Source organism: Abramis brama (genome assembly GCF_963993115.1).
Source record: "Abramis brama genome assembly, chromosome: 21".
Lineage (NCBI taxonomy): Eukaryota > Metazoa > Chordata > Actinopteri > Cypriniformes > Leuciscidae > Abramis > Abramis brama.
Window position 1 is genome coordinate 12,413,050 of NC_139983.1, and position 20,513 is coordinate 12,433,562.

The 20,513-nt window shown below is 40.7% G+C and overlaps 1 protein-coding gene across 2 annotated transcripts in view; it reads right to left on the reverse strand.

Moving 5' to 3' along the window:
• The window catches only part of snap25b (synaptosome associated protein 25b), a 45,103-nt gene extending 25,298 nt beyond the window's left edge, over positions 1-19,805 (reverse strand). Inside the window, exon 1 of one of the 2 annotated variants that reach the window (XM_084096469.1) lies at positions 19,656-19,805. The gene's annotated coding sequence lies outside the window, so the exon portion shown is untranslated. The remainder of the gene's footprint in view (positions 1-19,655) is intronic. The other variant, XM_084096468.1, reaches the window with a different exon arrangement.
• Between the last annotated feature and the right edge of the window lie 708 nt (positions 19,806-20,513).

Consider the following 20,513-nt stretch of genomic DNA (forward strand, 5'->3'; position numbering starts at 1 on the left):
TACTACATCTCTTTCTTGAATAATTATGCACTTGGATTATTGTACTGGCAAGAACTGACATTTTTATACAAAACTGGACGAATAATGCAACATAACCATTTTTATTTTCCAGAATTTGACGTCACTTTTTGAATCAATCCTGCAACATGCTGAGTTTATCTGGCAACAAAGTAGCATAGCACTGTTTGACACATTTAGCACGGCTATGTTATTTCACAAATGCTTCTAAAGAATACATACCATTCAAAAGTTTAAAAAAACTTTTTTTAAAAAACTTTTTGAAAGAAAATTATATTTTTATTGAGCAAGGATGCATTAAACTGATTAAAAGCGACAAGAAAGACATTTATATTGTTACAAAAGATTTCTTATTCAAATAAATGCTGTTTTGTCATGACAACTCTCTGAGTGTTTGACATGGTAATGTATGTGAAAGTGTTGATATGTTTGGCCTTGGCAGAATTGAGCAAGTACAGGAATTGCTACTGCCAATACACAAGACACGCTGCTGTGAGAAAGTAAAACATACTGCTTCTGTACATTATAGCGCACATGAATTACCCATAACAGATCTATACAGGTGGAGCTGGGGAAGGTGGAGGGTATCTGAAAGCGTGCTTCAACTGCTACAGCAAATGCTGACCTAGCATTTAAAGATTGAGCAGTGAGCTCATTGGCTACTGATACATCAGGAACCAATCAGCTGTGCCCTATAGAGAATGATGTGGTTGCAAGCAGATTGAGTTAAAGGACCTATCAGCCTGCACCATCTAGAGTTTCATGACAGAACTTTGTCTTTTTGAATGTTCTATTCACTGAAGAATCCTAAAAAATGTACCACGGTATCACAAAAATATTAAGCAGCACAACTGTTTTCAACATTAATAATAATAAAAAGCTTTGTCATAACAGCCATAAACTACCATTTAAAATATATTAAAATAGAAAACCATTTATTTTTTAATTGTCATGATATTTTACAATTTAACGTTTTTTTTGTTTGTTTGTTTGTTTGTTTTTTTACTGTACTTTTGATTAAATAAATGCAGCCTTGGTAAGCGTAACAGCATTCTATTAAAAACATTACAAAAACCTTACCAACCGCAAACTTTTAAGTATCTATTGTAATTATTGCATTTGATTCATTTTATTGCACATGACTCATAATGTGCTTTCAATCTTCACAAGGATCACAAAAGATATATTCCTTTAACTACACAACATACAGTTAGATGCAAAAACAAGGATGAAAGCTATGTTACAAAAATATTAATTCTTAAAGGGGTGGTTGATTATGCTTTCACTTTTCTAACTTTAGTTAGTGCGTAATGTTGCTGTTTAAGCATAAACAACATCTGCAAAGTTACAACGCTCAAAGTTCAAAGCAAAGGGAGATATTTGCTTTTAAAGAAATTGCTTTTTAAGGACTACAACAAACGGCTGGTAGGGACTATAACATTCCTCCAGGATCAGTGACATCACAAACCCTAAGATTTACATAAACCCCGCCCCCGGGAACACGATTTATCATGACAGAATATGCTAATCAATGACTAGAAGATAGTTAACTCCACATCAGCTGCATAAATTCTTCAACTAACCATTCAGAAATGTCCTGATGCTTTCTACGTTGTCACTTCTTCTTGAGTCTCTCCAACTTTGTCTGACTCCGGTTTGAACATAAAAGGCTAAAGGTTTTGACATTTTCAGTGCATGTCTGTGTGAGGTAAAAGGACATGAGCTGTTGTAGCTTAGCCCTCTGTGATGGAAGCAGCAGCTCATTTGCATTTAAAGGGACAGACACAAAAACTGTGCGCTTTTGCTAACCCTCAAAAAGTGACAATTTTAACATGCTATATACAAATATATGTGGGGTATTTTCAGCTAAAACTTCACATACACACTCTGTAGACATCAAAGACTTATTTTACATCTTGTGAAAAGGGCATTATACCACCCCTTTAAAGCAACATCCAACAGAAGTGAGATTGTATGGTCTTTGAGATGGACACTAATGTGATTTTTCTCAATGGAAACTGCATCTTCTCCAAGTGATAAACAAGAAATTAGAGGTCCATTTACACTGTATACGACGTCAGTCTCATCGATGTGCTTTCTCTCCATCTCTCACTCCATTACTATCTCTCCTGAGCCACCCTAATTCAGTATTCCATTAATAATGGATGATGTGTCTGATAGCGAACAAGAGCAATGGCTTTCTCATTGGCCAGCATTTTCTTAGCCTTGTCTCTACAAAGCCATGGATGCACAGGCCATCTTGTAAATCACTGTTCTTCAAGGACGTGGCTTATCCGCCAAACCAGCTTAGTTAATCCACGCCCCAAGAGAAAAACTACATCGCCACCCAAACGTGGCAGCCGTGCGCGTACTTTGCTTTTCTTGTAATCCAGACAGGAAAACAGTCCTGAATTTTATAGCAGTTAAAATGCCAATCATAGAGATACTTTCCCATTAAAGACTTTGCAAGCCTTTACTGGCACAAATCTTCTGAGGGAGAATTATGCAACCTACAAGAATGAGGGTTTAATGAAAACACATTTGTATTAACCAAACCACACCAGTAGATAGCAATATAAGGGAATGCACATTGCAGTTCTCTCTTCATAATGCAAAAGGTAATTTCGTTTAGCCCTTTGGCAAATGTTGTGTCGTGCAAACCACCTCTGACGTGAAGGGCAAGCACAAGGTTGATATATACGGCAACCTTGACATTGAGAAACAGGTTTGTTGAACTCTGGCCACATAGAAAACAGCAACACCGCTCTATTATTATACCATGTGTCTTATGATTATTATTTTGGAGGAGATTGCCCTTTTATATTCATGAGTGACAGCATAAAACTATGTTGCACAAATGACAAAAACTATACATCCATTTATACGTCCATTTAATAGAGAGAAAATAAAAACCTTTAGTGTCTCTGCATATTGTCATGATTCTGCCTTCATGTCCTAGATCTTTCTTGTTTTGAGGCAGGATCATGACAGACCCATGTTTTGTGTACAAGCACATGGCCATTTGTTTGGGCCATGTGCTTGTGTTGTCTCGTTCTCTGCCCCGCCCCCTTGTTATCCTCGTTTTGTCTTGATTGCTTTACCCATCATCACCTGTGTTCCTGATTAGTTTGCTCCCTATTTAATCCCCTCATGTTTTCTGTCCTGTGTCGGTACATTATCTAACTTTGCCTGTTATTCCTTGTGAGACGTTGCTTGTTTAAAACTGTGAGTACTTTGTCAGTGACCTGTTAAATCAGTTTTGTGAGTTCGTTTCCCGTCATCGTCTAGTCAGAGTTTAGTCATTGTTTGTTATCTTGTCTTAGTCAGAGTTACCTCTCCTCAGTTCTGTTTTGCCCCCTCGTGGGTTTTGTTTTCTGTTTTTGTGTTTAAATAAACCTTGAGTGTCTGCACCTTGTCTGCTTTTGGGTTCATCTCCTCCACATCCCATGACAGAATGTACCGACCATTATTGAACCCAGCAGACAGTATGTCCTTTCCTGCCAAGCGACAATCTTTTGAAGGGACCCGGTTGGTCGTGTTTCGCGGGATCCGTGGAGGCCGCAGTAGAGGAGGTGATCGAGAGGGTTCTACAAGGTCTTCCTCCGCTTCACTTCCTGTGATCCCTGAGGGTCGTCTGCTAGCCGTCGCTACACATGGGGACCAACCCAGTCCCGCCACGACTCCTGAGACACCTTCCACGTCCTTCAAGCTTCAGGGTAAGCGTGGAAGGCACCCGTCGTGGGAGTCAGCATCGGAGTCTTCCTGCCCGGAGTCCTCCTCGCCTGCGCTGAGCTCCCCAGTTCCTGTAACGGTTCCCGCTTCACCTCCCTCTCCTGTCACCAGTCCGTCCATGGCATCTGCTCCGCGGCCTAGGAGAAAGAAGAGGAGAAAGGGAGCCTCTCGTTCTTTGTCTCTGTCTTTCCCAGAGCCCGCTACTGTAAGCGCTGTCCCAGGCGCTGTTCCAGAGCCCGCCACGGCAAGCGCTGTTCCTGAGCCCGCCACGGCAAGCGCTGTTCCTGAGCCCGCCACGGCAAGCGCTGTTCCTGAGGCCGCCACGGCAAGCGCTGTTCCTGAGCCAGCCTCGGCAAGCGCTGTTCCAGGGCCAGCTTCGGCAAGCGCTGTTCCAGGGCCAGCTTCGGCAAGCGCTGTTCCAGGGCCAGCTTCGGCAAGCGCTGTTCCAGGGCCAGCTTCGGCAAGCGCTGTTCCAGGGCCAGCTTCGGCAAGCGCTGTTCCAGGGCCAGCTTCGGCAAGCGCTGTTCCAGGGCCAGCTTCGGCAAGCGCTGTTCCAGGGCCAGCTTCGGCAAGCGCTGTTCCAGGGCCAGCTTCGGCAAGCGCTGTTCCAGGGCCAGCTTCGGCAAGCGCTGTTCCAGGGCCAGCTTCGGCAAGCGCTGTTCCAGGGCCAGCTTCGGCAAGCGCTGTTCCAGGGCCAGCTTCGGCAAGCGCTGTTCCAGGGCCAGCTTCGGCAAGCGCTGTTCCAGGGCCAGCTTCGGCAAGCGCTGTTCCAGGGCCAGCTTCGGCAAGCGCTGTTCCAGGGCCAGCTTCGGCAAGCGCTGTTCCAGGGCCAGCTTCGGCAAGCGCTGTTCCAGGGCCAGCTTCGGCAAGCGCTGTTCCAGGGCCAGCTTCGGCAAGCGCTGTTCCAGAGCCAGCTTCTGCAAGCGCTGTTCCAGAGCCAGCTTCTGCAAGCGCTGTTCCAGAGCCAGCTTCTGCAAGCGCTGTTCCAGAGCCAGCTTCTGCAAGCGCTGTTCCAGAGCCAGCTTCTGCAAGCGCTGTTCCAGAGCCAGCTTCTGCAAGCGCTGTTCCAGAGCCAGCTTCTGCAAGCGCTGTTCCAGAGCCAGCTTCTGCAAGCGCTGTTCCAGAGCCAGCTTCTGCAAGCGCTGTTCCAGAGCCAGCTTCTGCAAGCGCTGTTCCAGAGCCAGCTTCTGCAAGCGCTGTTCCAGAGCCAGCTTCTGCAAGCGCTGTTCCAGAGCCAGCTTCTGCAAGCGCTGTTCCAGAGCCAGCTTCTGCAAGCGCTGTTCCAGAGCCAGCTTCTGCAAGCGCTGTTCCAGAGCCAGCTTCTGCAAGCGCTGTTCCAGAGCCAGCTTCTGCAAGCGCTGTTCCAGAGCCAGCTTCTGCAAGCGCTGTTCCAGAGCCAGCTTCTGCAAGCGCTGTTCCAGAGCCAGCTTCTGCAAGCGCTGTTCCAGAGCCAGCTTCTGCAAGCGCTGTTCCAGAGCCAGCTTCTGCAAGCGCTGTTCCAGAGCCAGCTTCTGCAAGCGCTGTTCCAGAGCCAGCTTCTGCAAGCGCTGTTCCAGAGCCAGCTTCTGCAAGCGCTGTTCCAGAGCCAGCTTCTGCAAGCGCTGTTCCAGAGCCAGCTTCTGCAAGCGCTGTTCCAGAGCCAGCTTCTGCAAGCGCTGTTCCAGAGCCAGCTTCTGCAAGCGCTGTTCCAGAGCCAGCTTCTGCAAGCGCTGTTCCAGAGCCAGCTTCTGCAAGCGCTGTTCCAGAGCCAGCTTCTGCAAGCGCTGTTCCAGAGCCAGCTTCTGCAAGCGCTGTTCCAGAGCCAGCTTCTGCAAGCGCTGTTCCAGAGCCAGCTTCTGCAAGCGCTGTTCCAGAGCCAGCTTCTGCAAGCGCTGTTCCAGAGCCAGCTTCTGCAAGCGCTGTTCCAGAGCCAGCTTCTGCAAGCGCTGTTCCAGAGCCAGCTTCTGCAAGCGCTGTTCCAGAGCCAGCTTCTGCAAGCGCTGTTCCAGAGCCAGCTTCTGCAAGCGCTGTTCCAGAGCCAGCTTCTGCAAGCGCTGTTCCAGAGCCTGCAGTCATGAGGGCTGCAGAGCGAGCAGCGGCCGATTCAGCTGCTAAGGCTGTTTTGCGGTCGGTTTCGGCGAGCCACGAGATGCCGATTGTCACCGTTGCAAGAGCCTTGTCCGAGTATCTGTCCAGTCTAGCCAAGATTCTGGAGATGCCTGTCCCAGCTGATGTGTCCAGTCCTGTCCCAGCTGATGTGTCCAGTCCTGTCCCAGCTATTGTGTCCAGCCCTGTCCCAGCTGATGTGTCCAGCCCTGTCCCAGCTATTGTGTCCAGCCCTGTCCCAGCTGATGTGTCCAGCCCTGTCCCAGCTGATGTGTCCAGCCCTGTCCCAGCTGATGTGTCCAGCCCTGTCCCAGCTGATGTGTCCAGCCCTGTCCCAGCTGATGTGTCCAGCCCTGTCCCAGCTGATGTGTCCAGCCCTGTCCCAGCTAATGTGTCCAGCCCTGTCCCAGCTAATGTGTCCAGCCCTGTTCCAGCAGATGGATCCAGTCCTGTCCCAGCTGACAGGAGGATGTCTGTGTCCAGTCCTGTCCCAGCTAATGTGTTCAGCCCTGTCCCTAATTTTGTGTCCAGCCCTGTCCCAGCATCACAGTCTACATCTTTCTCCACTCCCTTACCACCTGCCTCACCCATTGTCTTCGCTCCGCTGCCGGCTGTAGCTGTTCCCTCTGTCACCACTTCACCCCGGACTGTTTCCCCCAAGACTGTTCCTCGTGTGTCCCCATCCAAGTCTGCCCGGACCCCTCGCCCTCAGCCATCGTCCTGTCCACCCAAGACCACAGTCCCACCCACCCACCCTGGACATTCCCCCATGAACTCTGTGTTGTCTCCGCCTCCTCTTCCTTGTTTTTTATTTTTATTATGTCACCCCAATCCTGTCATTGTGTATTCATGTCTGCCTTTATTAGTTTTTGTCATGTATTGTTGGTTTGTGTCTATGTCTCAGTCGGTCTTGTCCCGTGTTTCATGTTCCCTCTAGGGAGCGTCTGGAAGCCGCTCCTTGGGGGGAGGGTTCTGTCATGATTCTGCCTTCATGTCCTAGATCTTTCTTGTTTTGAGGCAGGATCATGACAGACCCATGTTTTGTGTACAAGCACATGGCCATTTGTTTGGGCCATGTGCTTGTGTTGTCTCGTTCTCTGCCCCGCCCCCTTGTTATCCTCGTTTTGTCTTGATTGCTTTACCCATCATCACCTGTGTTCCTGATTAGTTTGCTCCCTATTTAATCCCCTCATGTTTTCTGTCCTGTGTCGGTACATTATCTAACTTTGCCTGTTATTCCTTGTGAGACGTTGCTTGTTTAAAACTGTGAGTACTTTGTCAGTGACCTGTTAAATCAGTTTGGTGAGTTCGTTTCCCGTCATCGTCTAGTCAGAGTTTAGTCATTGTTTGTTATCTTGTCTTAGTCAGAGTTACCTCTCCTCAGTTCTGTTTTGCCCCCTCGTGGGTTTTGTTTTCTGTTTTTGTGTTTAAATAAACCTTGAGTGTCTGCACCTTGTCTGCTTTTGGGTTCATCTCCTCCACATCCCATGACAGATATAGCTATTATTACTTCTGTGCTGTTGTCTCTATACAACATTTGCCAACTCCATTTGTATTCAATGTGATGGTGATGAATCTTGACGATTATTATGAATAAAGACCTGAACCAGCACTGAACAAAAACATGGTTCAAAAGGTTTGGTTTTGACATATTTTGATTCAGCCATCAAATCCATCTCGATTGAAAAGGACACATAATTTCATTTCTGCATCAAATAACCCTCAGTTCAACGTTTTAACAGATTTTTCACAGACACCTTTGATAAAGAGCTGATGCAAAAGCGACCCTCGAAATGTGATGCTTAATGTTAACGGCAGACCAAAACCACATTAATGACTCAGCTGCTATTGTGAATATAAAATAAGCAGAATAATTAACACTCGAGTACTCAGAGTGATCTGACATTTTCACAGAACACAATATGTGATAAACAGCATCCAACTGAGTCTTACTTTGAGATATTAATGCAGCTATAGAATAAAAAATACTACTAAAAAATAAAGCAACAGAATCTGATATTTCACATACATATGATATCTTATATGATACTGCATTGAGAATGCCCAATAAGCCATAGATGTCATTTCACCGTCTAGGTTAACTATAGACCCGATATAGTCCGGCTATGCAAGCACTTCTAGCCAAAATAACCTTGAATTTGGTTTTTGTTGTTTTTGCCAAAATAACTAGCAAGATGTATGATATTCCATCATGTAAGCAAAGTCAACAATGATTACAAGGTGTTTGGTTTCATTTCTTTAACATAATTGATGGCTAGTCTATACTTGGGCTATGGTTAGACGTCAATTAAATTTGAACTGACAGTCCAAATTTTGCCTAGATGTCAGGGTTGTGTTTGGATGGCTATTAGACGTCTTTTAAATGCAAAATTGCTTGCTGGGAACTAATAATAATGTAAGATTCATGTAGTTTTTGGAGCTCATTGTGATGACAGATTGACCTCAAATGAGCACATTTTGTTTAAGCGAATCTTCGTGTTGCAAGCAATATCAAGTAAGTGCTGACAAAGAAAAGACCAGGTGCTTCTTTTTAACACATTCCAGTACAAATCCCAAAAGCACATTGCTTGGCAGAATGTGTTACCCTGCACAGTTAAGAATAGCTTGCAATGATGAAACATAGAATAAAAAAGACTGTCTGATGAAGGACAAAATGTTCGATGAGCATCGTATTTGAAGAAGATGAATATGACCCCAGTCCAGACCCGACCAGATGTTACCATGTCTACCTCCGCACCTCATGAAGAGAGCAATGAATGCCTCTCTTTTATAGCAAACAAGAGCCCACAAAAAGAATTGGATGTTAGAGATCAGTAGATAAACAGAGCCTGTAACTCAACATTTCAGTGTATCCTCCAAAGAAGATTGAACTGCCGGCCCCCCCAGAGACCTGCTGCTGCCTGATGTGTATTAAACCCGTCAGGCTGTGTCACATCGGCCATGCCAGAGGACACAGGGCCACAGATTAAACCAACCACTCAAAAAGGATTTATGGCCTATTGGCTCTCTTTACTGCAAGCTTACTGTGTTGTCCCGCCCCTTGTGTTCAATTCACTTAGAACAACTTATTAGATTCATTGAAATAAATCTCTCATTCATAAACATGTACCTGGACTGTAAATTACACAGAGTTTACTAAAAAGAAAGATTTTGAACAACTCACTGTAGCTGTGTCCGCCGGCATTTTGACAGTCAAAAATAGTCGATCTCCGAATGCAACGTAACAGGGAGGAGAGTAAAGATGGAAAGCTCCTAAAGCTTAGTTCCATGTAAATTCACGGATAATTTGTTGTTTCGTCGTTAGTGAAAATCAATATTGACCTTGTATTTGAAAAAGGATCCTCATATAAGAAACAATACTAAAATTCAGAGTCGGTTCATTCGCATTCGGAGATCGACTATTTTTGACTGACAAAATGCCGGCGGACGGAAACAATAACAGCTACAGTGGGTTGTTCAAAATCTTTCTTTTTAGTAAACCCTGTGTACACAAACAATGTTCTCAATGCTCGAGTTCATGTGTAGAGCCCCTGGTGATACTTCGAGCACAGTTTCATGTTGTGTCGAGCCTTCTTAGTGTTTTAAAAATAGCCATTTTTGATGCTATAATAGAAGTTCCCCAAGCACTCCCATTCAAAAGGCAATTTGACCGAAAACGAAAATACGGTCGTTTCCATTCTTTTACTTTTGTCGTTCCAAAAGTGGCGTTTCCATTCCAATTATGCTTTTAAACAAAAGTTTGCCTCGGGTAGATTAGCAAAAAGACTCTAGGTTGCATTTTGGCGAGAGTTACCCTTTAAATGAATCATACAAGATGATTTACTAAAGTTTGTGCTAGTCAACTTACTGGTATTTGCACCATTTAACGCCCAAAAAAGCACGTCTTAAACCAGACGCTAATTTGCTCTGCTCTTGGTAGATTGCATTGGACATTATGAAATGATCCGGATGCGTCTGTGTTCTTTAATTTGCACATTGCCAGTAAATCACCCGCTGAACTTTCCACTCCCATCTGTGCTTTTATGCGATTGCGCTCTTACGCTAATTTGCCCTGTTTAGTAAATTTTGCCCTAAGATTAAGATTCATATGACAGTGTATAATACATAGTAATTTTGTGTATTTCTACCTATAATACGTCAGTTAATGTATTAATGCTCCGTAAAAACATTTGAGATCATCTCGCTTGGCATTGCAGGAACTGGCTGTGACCCAAGGGGCAAAACTTTTAAAGATTTCGCTCCCCAGAAAACACTTCCAGCACAGTGTTATCTGGCATAGACGTGAGTCTAATTATAGTTATATGTGATGTTTACTCTTGCAGAAGTGCCTTTATGCATGATTTAGTCTCATGCCACACCAAATGTTCCCTTAATATGCAGCATAATCAGATCTCACTCCGCGCAAAACCACAGGATATTCCAGCTGTGACCTCCCATCCTGAAGCTCATACTTCCCTGTATGTCAGTAAAAGCAAAGTATTTTTCCCGCTCTTCTACCATTACCTGATCTAGACAGCCATTAGACTGCAAATCCCATTCAGTTTAAGGCTTGATAACCATGACAACCAGAAAAGAAGAACGAGGAGAAACAAAGGAAATCAAAACCAAACTTTTACAAACAAGGTTTCATATAAGACATATCTAAATGTTGAATTTGCAAGCCAACTCAAAATAACAATCAGGGTGAGTAAAGGACATAAAATAGATAGAGAGAAAGAGAAAATGGTGGGACATCCAAACAGCACAGACAAGTGTTGGGTAATTGGTAAGTTACCAAGCAACCTGAAGAACCATCCAACCCTAGAAAAAAGATTTCTCTCCATTCTATCCACATCGAGAAAGGGGGTTTCCATTTTTGGTTTCCCAAAATATCTTTCAGTGAAGAGTTCTGAAAAGAACCAGTTTTTTGTTAGTGTGCAGAACTTTTTAATTAAGAAAAAACTGCTATAAAGAAACTTTTGCACACGTTTCCATGGATGTTAAAGGTGCTTCATGGAACCATTATGCCAATCAAGAACCTTTATTTTATACAGTAAACTAAGGGCCCTATCATAATGTGCACCTATAGACGGGTCCACAACGTGTGTACACTCTGCTTATTACACACACAGGGACACTCAGCAGCACACAAACATGCCAAATATTAAAAATAAAAGGATTACAATGTAAAAGATTAATATCGTGTACATAAAGATATGATGGAACGTCCCGTAGATGGTCTGCTTGCACATCTGCTTTTGTATTCCATGGAGAAAAGAAAGTCATGCTGATTTGGAACGACATGAGGAATTTTATTTTTTTGTGTGAACTATCCATTTAAAAAATAGATTGCATCAATTGCACCATGGAAGATGGCCAGAAGAAGTAAAAAATCAACTCCATCTGACCCCCTGAGAGCTCTGCTACCTCTAATAATCAACTATTAAATCCTGCTCATCACAGAAACACAGCTCATCAAACCTAATCAGCCTTCCAGAAGACAACAGTTCTCCAAGGTGAGATAAAAAAACTGAGAAAGTAGGTCAGCATGAGTCGGGCGTCTGCGAAGCGTGTGATTAAATATTTGAATGTAGCTGTCACGAAATCGCCAGGTTCCATTCCTCTGACCGTTGTTTTGACGCTTACACAAGGTCGAACACTAAGGTCGGCTATAACCAATCCCCAAACGTAGACGTCTATAGAATTACGGAAAGTCAGGAGAATTGAATTCTGTAACTCCAGAGAAGTTATCTTAGCAGGAAGTGAATTGGCAGTGTTAATATCCTAATGTCAACAGAAATTCAGTCAAGGCTGATAAAATACTGTACCTCCATTTGGAAAACACACTGAAACACATTAATCATGCTAGGCGTTGCATTGAGAGGCAGAGTCGACTCTGAAAGTAGGACACGATCATGATCTCAGCTCTGTGATGGAGAGGATGTCACGTATAGCTCCTCTTTGTTTCAGTAAAATGCATTAAAACCAATATTCCAATGATACGTTTTCCCGTATCATGTTGCCCACGCTCTTCTAAAACAGATTTGAGATAAAAGAAAGCTTGAATATTACAATATTTCCCATTATTTTGACACTTTTCCATCATTAACATCACAATAGCCTCAATTTTTTAATTTCGCTGCAATTTAAATGAGATTATAATTCAAAATCCTTTAAAGACACATGGCTTGTATAGGATGGTGAAGTGCATTGTGGGTCTTCAGATGTAGCTGTTTCTGTCAAGGACAGTGAAAATGTCAGTGCTGCACACTGTCACATCTGTCTCTGCCTTCACAGTGCACTGCAGACATACATTATTCAATGAGAAATATGAGGTCAAGATTATTAATGTAACAGTGTTTTTGTGAGACACTGGGCTGTATATGGACATGACTGGTTTTTATAAAACCCACAATGCACTAGGAATAAACAGGACCAGATTCTGTAGTGGTATTTAATATTGTGCATAATATCATATCTAAATATTAATCCTACAATGGATGGTTCAGACTCAAAAATCAGTTTATACATTCAAAACTATTTTAATATGACTTTCTCTCTTCTGTGGAACACGCACATGTTTTTTTTTCTTAATGCAATTAGAATGAATGACAGCAGGGGTTTTCAAGCTTGAATGAGCTTGAATTTTCATTGAATAATGGCTTAATTTTCAGTTTGTTTCTCAAACAAAAGCTATCAAATGGCTTCCAAATCTTGGAATATTTTGGACATTTTGGAGTTTGACATTCCCAGTATTTCTTCACTTTCATTATGTTATAAATAGTGAAAATATTGGCCAATATATATATATATATTCTTGTCATTTATTTAATAGTGAAAATTGAAAAATATTGGCTAATATACAGTATATATATATATATATATATATATATATATATATATATATATATATATATATATATAAAGAACTATACTAGGAATATATATTTATTCCATGTTTTTTATTTAAAAAAAATAAACTTATTGAACATTGGTCTTTCATCATATTTATGTTCCTGTTTTTTTATATAAAAGCCTAAAAACACATTTTACCTGTGGTGAAATCCCTTAGCTTACTGCTAGACATCTTACTATTTATAATACTGCATCTCTTACATAGTCACCTTTCATTAGTTTGTTTCAACCAAGGATGTTGATAATACCTTTGAGAGAGCTATCTGTTAGTCTCAAAAACACAGTCTCAAACCCTTCACAAATGACTATCCTGAGCTGTGACATCAAAGGCAGCAGACAGGGGAAAATATAAGCCACAATTCATGCTTTAAGAGCCCTTCAAGAACATCAGCACTGGAGAGACATCTCATATACTGTAATACAAGTCACTATTTACAATGTATATGTTGCTTGCAAAATTAAATCTGTTAAAATACACAGCTGCATATACACTGCCTGGTCCAAAAAAAAAAAAGAAAAAAAAAAGGATCTATGATTGGATCATTATTGCAGTGATTATTATGTTTCTAGCATGTTACATGTTTGGCAACAGTTCTTCTAAGGAGTGTGTAGCTTTTCGTTTCTTAAACAACCATGTAGGAAGACACATCATGGCCATATTCCCGGATGACAATGTCAAGATTCATCAGGCTCAAATTGTGAAAAAATGAAGAATCATTTTCACACATGAACTGGCACCTCTGAGTCCAGACCTTAAATTCATTGAGAGTCTTTGGGATGTGCTGGAGGAGACTTTACAGAGTGCTGGACTCTTGCATTCTCAATACAAGATCTTGACCAAAAATGTATGCACCTCTTAAATGGTGTAATGTTATTTCCATCAAGAAATAACACAATTTGAGCCTGATGAATCTTGACATTGTCATCCTGAAATATGGCCATGATGTGTCTTCCTACATGGTTGTTTCCAAAAGGACACCTAATAACCAAATGATATAAGGAGTCCGTATAATTAATTCAATCCAATTTCATGGCAATTCGTACAAATTTTACGAGGTGGCTAATTCGTACGAATTTATACGATTTTTGAAAAATGTATACGACCTCACTCGTACGAATTTGTAAGATTTTTGCTAAATCGTACATATTTTACGAGTTGCCCAATTCGTATGAATTCGTACGAATGACCTACCCCTGACCCCGCCCCTAAACCTAACCGTCACTGGGGTTTAGACAAATCGTACTAATTCATACGAATCAGTCACATTTTACTCACTCGTACGAATTCGTACGAATTGGTCGTGAGATAGCGTTGAATTCATTAGTTTATGCACACCAAAGCACAAAGCTTGTTTACGTTTTAGACATGTCAAGTTGCGATACCGAACATGGAGATGCCAAACAAAACCTAAACCAGCCGCCTTTACGACTGCATATACTACAGTACACGGATCCATTCAGAATTACTAAACACCGCAACATACACATGACAGATAAAAACATTATCCTGAATGTGTGCGGAAACAACATGCTTGTACTGAAATGTGTCTGTGCATAAATACAATGTGTGATCAGTTTTTGATACTGTTTTCGCATCATTAATAACGGGCTCAGGCATGCTTACTGTACGACTCCTGTACGTCACCGCAATCACCTTTACAATTCACATCCATCGAAATATTACTAGGCAGAAGCTGGTTTGCTTTATCTAGCTGATAAATGTTGTTTGCGGATCATCTGGCCATACAGCGGTGGGCTGTTTTCTTTATATTAGCATTGTTTTGGACTGATTGTTTGAATGCTTTTGCTTACTGGATCACTGGACTGAAAACTTTCCCGGAGTCGGCTCAAAATGAAAACGAAATCCAGTTAGGGGGTTAGAATAAAATATTTTCGCCTAAATTACTAAAACTTAAACTAAAATGATTAAAATGATAACTGAAAATATGAAAATGAAGGCCAAATCAAAATATTAATAAATAATATAATAGTATATAAAAAATACTGACATTTTTTTTTGATGGTTTTATGGTCATCAATTATATAATATGTTATTCAAAACAAACATCAGAGAAAGCAGACGCAATGTACTTCTAAAGCTCTGTGGTGACCCCCGTGACCAAAATGTGCTTGTCAACATATTTAACCAGACCCTCTGCTTCCAAAGGTCCCGTCCTCCAACCCCACCATCCCACAATTCCCCATGCTCAGGGCTATGGCTTCATTCTGCTCAGTTCGCAAGGGACCATCTGGTCACATATGACCCTTAAACCCCTGGGCAATAACTCCAACACACCACAGGCTTATCTTCATTAAAGCCCTGATCCCAGGATCAAGGAGAGTCCCTGGAGCAGTGGCCGGCCCTCCACTGAGAAACTTTCTTCATCAGAGAGCTCCAAACCAGCATGCTCTCCCATGTGTTGCTTTGGAGATATTGTGTCTGTAAACAAAATCGGACATCGGTTTTGCATTTTTCTCATTATGTTTGCAGACAGACTCCGTGGGAGGGGAATTGGTCCTAAATCAGTGGGAAAATGGAGAGTTTAACCGAGGGCCATATTTGTGCTATGAGTATTTTCTCTCTCCTTGCCAAAGGCAAGTATGGGGACGGCAAGCAAAGGTGATGCAGAAAGGTGGAATTCATTTCTGACACAGGCAGAGTTATTTGTGCTCGGTAATTCCTGTTTTTTATTATTCATTACGTTATCAGGTTTTTTTTTTTTGACTATGTATCAAATAGCTTTAATAAAAGGAGGGAACACTTTTAGTGTGCCAGAGGAGGTATTCTCCAGAGAAGAACAATTCATTTTCTAACAGGCTTTGAACGTAAGTCATTAACAAAACTCAAAATGCAACAACGGATCTCCATAACAATGCAAACGCACATCGTTTTAATGAAGTGTTGTATATACCAATGCATTATATTTCCTCTTTTAAGCTTTTAAGAGGAACAACAACACATCCAAAACCGAATAAGTTGGCAAAACTCAAAAAAATTGAGGCAATCAGTTACTTTTTATTTTTTATTTTGAACAATGCATGTTAATTGCTCTTAAAAAACCCAACATAACAGAAACTCATCTAAATTAGCATAGCAAAACATTAAACACTGATTAAATGTCCGATTTAATATTAATCTTGTACAAAAAAAATAATAATACTCTCCCTTTTGAGTGCTATAAGCCTGCTGGAAAGCCCAGTTTCGATTCAATTTAAGTTAATCTAAATTAAAAGTATCAAGTTCATTATACTCAAAACAATGAAATAATTCAGATTACTTAAAATGTGTCAGTTTCTTGAAACTCAAAAGAAAAAGAAAGTTCTAAATACTCATAAAATAATTAGTTATAATTATTAATATTAATTTAAGTTTGCCTTACTCAAACCAATTAATTATTTTGAGCGTTAGGGTTTACATCGTACTTGATATTCAGAGTGTGATTGTGGCTCAATACATAAAACTCTACCGCAATACAAATGCAAAAACTGCTACAGTCCGTAAGATCATGTAAAATCCATGGCAGAAATTTTAAAGCTGAAGAAAGAGTGAATAAAACATGAGGCAAAAGTACAGCAGCAAAAAAAACTAGGCCAAAAAACACTGTACCATAAGCCGCCACAGGCCACATGACATTATAAACAACATATGTAGAGCACTATTAAAACGTGTACTCTATGAAATAATCAACTTGTGATATAAAACAACTCTTTTTACTTTCTCAGTGCACATTTAGTCTTGCAATGCAAAACATCAGTGCACGTTATTTGAAATAAAAATGTGCTTGTCTTTATAATCTTTAATCAATAAGTAATATCCTCAGCTCTGCAACTATGTTCCTTTTCGCCTGTTATCATGAATCTTTCTTACTTTTGAAGACTCTCCCCTCCAACAGCTTGGCTCCAAATGCTATATTTCGCACAAGCCAAACAATTCCTAAGGGATGAAATCAAGTCTCAATCTACATTTCATTAAAAAAATACTTGCTCAGATAAAATGGGTTGCGAATGACATTCAAAGCATAAACATGTGCAATGTAATTGTGAAAGGCACTACAATAAACTGAGAAAATTTGTCTTTGGCCAACTAAGACTTGTTCTCAACATTCATAAAAGCAGGTTGCACAAACTTTAGAAGGATGCAACCCGTGTTTTGCCCCGTGACGAGCCGAAGACACACAGCAGATACGATACGGTGACGAAGAACAAGCCGTGAAATGTGCTGTGTTATCAAAGACCACATGTCCCTTTTTTTGAAAAGGAGGAAAAAAATATGAAAGTCTGCCCTTAGAAAATGTTTCTATTCTGGGTAAATGCCAAAGATTACACACAGACAAGTGACGCAACCCAAAAGGACGCCACAAAAACCTGCTGAACATCGCTACCGTAAAAAAGAATTCAAGTATGGAATGATTATTCAAAAACTTCACGATTATATAATTGTCATATTTGTGTCAGTGCGTTGGCTGTGTAGTGCAGCAGCGTTCGGGAGGTTCAAAGCAATCATCTTTACCAGAGGGGATTACAGCTTTAAAACCAAAGTGAGTGTCCCATTCAGGAAGGGATAAAGCCCAGTGTACTAATCTGATGGAGCGGAGGTAGCTTGTACGAAGCCATCTATTAAAGCCACCAGCCGCATTCATTTATGTGGACTGCTAACTATCTCTCTGACCCTACAGAGGAGCCTGAACATGTTAGCATTGCAACGCCTAGAGCAGAACATGAGCCTGTCATGTGCACAGCATGGACGGCATTAGTCATCATGAAAGTCATCAAGGGAAGAGAACATTCCAGCGAACAGACAATTTGTATGCTGACTGTTTGACATACGGCGCCGTCAACACGGCCAATAAAGTCATTTGCAGCCTAAGGAGCGTGTTATATCATAGTCTCTGATGTGATGTTTCTGTACAGGTCACAATGTAAAATGTATTTTTAAAAAGGAAAATATCTCGCAAAATTAGGCAAACAGCAGTTAATTTTGCCTTTCAAGGCTGTGTATAACCCTCCAAATCATTTCTAGACAAATACGCCACATCTTTTTAAACACCATGTGTTAGGAAAAGCAGTGCTGACTTCACGCTGTGTTGTCCCTTGGCACTGAACACACGCAGGTAGAGTGTGCAATCAAAATTTTCACTTTCACCTGCTTCAAGCACCTCGGTTATTTTCTAAAACTGGATCATATCGACACTGATCTAAAAATAAAGCAAAAATACGACACGTTTTCCTCAAACATCCACACGTGAACCCTAAAACAAAGTGTCTTTCTGTTGTCACCAGCCTCTCCGTGGGAACAATTCGGTGCCAACACCCTGTTGGAAGATATAAAGCTGTAAACAGACCTGATGACGAAGAAACACACCCTGGCCTAGATAAACAGTTATGCAATCCGTACTGGCTACTTCCCCCCAAAACAGAAGAGTAATGCCAACATTACAAGTCCCAAGGCTCTGCTTGAACAATTGATGTCTGATGGCTCAATGCACACGGAGAGATGTGATGAACTTTTGGCAGCTTTGATTGAAATAGAGAGCAGCTAAACCTTTAAATGCCTTTGTATTTTAATGTATGATTTGAGACTTCCATCACTTTAATAATCTATCAACAAATTTATAAAATCTTATATTATAATCGTAGATTTGCTTTATGAGGTTACAGCCTCAAAAACATAACAGCATGGAGGGTAAGCTTATATATGGTAAACTTTGCAAAAATTACATTGATGATGTTACAAGCATTATGGTATGGCATTTTGCTGACTGTATGTTATTAATGCTAATATATCAATATATATGAGCCATTAAAATCAGTTTTTACTGTAAAATGCCACACAATCAGTTAAAGTTCATCAAAACTGGCCTCTCCATCAACTATGGTCAATGATGGACATGCAAACAGAGCACAATGTTAATAAACAACTGCATTCAAATCACAAAATAATGCTATAAATAATAATAAGATAATATAAATGTAATACAAAACAATCCAATGCACTGATAACCAAATAAAGCATAAAAAAGATAAAATTAACACTTTAAATGAAATCCATCAAATGTGATCCTTCACACAGGAAATTCTCAGAACTCCCTTTTTCCATAAATTAAAAGGTGATTTTGTATCTTTTTCTTATAAAAATGTATACTTTAAAGGTATACATATATTGCTTAGTTAAATGTGTATTTATATTTAACAAAGAAACATATACATGCTGTATTTTTGTTTTGACATTTTTCTGGGTTTTTTTTGTTTGTTTGTTTTTTTACAATAATTTAGCTCTTTTTATATATATATATATATATATATATATATATATATATTAAGTTAACACTGTTAACCAATTAATAGGTTTTTAGTAAAGCATGGCTTCTCATTTTCAGAGTACATTCTAACATTTTTTGGAATTGTTTTTTTTTTCGACAGCATATGATTGCAAATACAGTCGAGAATAACCCTACTTGTTTTTTGAGAGAGCATTAATTTCATAATGCATATCATGCAAATCAAAAAAAAAAAAAAGGACATTCTCATTATTTCAATCTGCTCAAAAACTAGGGCACATCTATGATTAATTCGAAAGAAGACCGTTTCTTTGTACTATGGAGGCTTGACTTCCACAAAAGAATTAATTCGGTGTTTAAATAACTAGTTTTGTGCTTGTTCAGACTATTTTTACTGTTTTGGCGCGCGTCTCTTAACGAGCGCTGTCCGTGGTGCTGAAATTCACACAACAGGCATGAGCACGAGCCGACGCTTTGAAACGCTCAATTACAGCTATGACATATATCCCCGAAACTTCCTCGAACATAAAAACACAAATTACACCATAACAAAAAATAACGAACTAAACCTGTGGGAGTTGAGCGTCTACAGCAAAAGCTCGGCTAAAAACAAAGAAAAACACCTACCTTGCACTCGATGAACCACGTTGGGGATGTTACTATCGCCTTGCCTCCTTCAGCACTGATTTGGGTCACCTAGTGATTGTGCACACAGCTCTGGAGTGAGTGAGTGAGTGAGTGAAAAAACCTCATCCCTCATCAAAGATGGCGTGCCCCCACCTGACGTCATAATGACCCTCAACACTAGGGCGTGCCATACAGCCTCGGAGTGAGTGTAAATAACCCCGCCCTCATCCAGGATGACGAGCCTCTCTAACGTCACAATGACCCTCAGCACTAGGGCGAGGCTGCTTTTGGATTTAGATCTCATTGATCCCTGCTATATGTTAATTTGGAGTGCATGGGTTCAGTGGGTTGTTTGGCTCCATATGATTTATTGTGATTGCAAAATGAAGCATTTTCCTTCTCATTTAACACTCTAGTAAATAACCTTGGGGATCACCTAATAGATTGTGGCCTCAGAGAAGTGATTATCAACCTCAGAGTCACCCACATGACAATATTCAAAGGAAACCTTCTGAAATTGGGAGCATCGATAGATTAAAATTGTGTCAACATTCCAAATATTTCAGGAGCTGTTTGTTCTTCAATAAAAAATGACAGTTGTTGAGAAGTTTTTGTTTGATTTTGTTTGAATTTGACCATGTCGTCAGTTCCCATGGCCTCATTAAATACTGTGTTTTGCATTCTATAAGTATGCATTCACTCTTAAGAATAAAGGTTCCAAAATCATGCATGTCGATGCAATAGAAGAACCATTTTGGTTTCCCTAAAGAACGTTTCTGTGAATCATTCTTAAAAGAACCATTTTTACTGTGACAAACATTTTAGAACCTTTTACACTATAAAGAGCCTTATTATGTC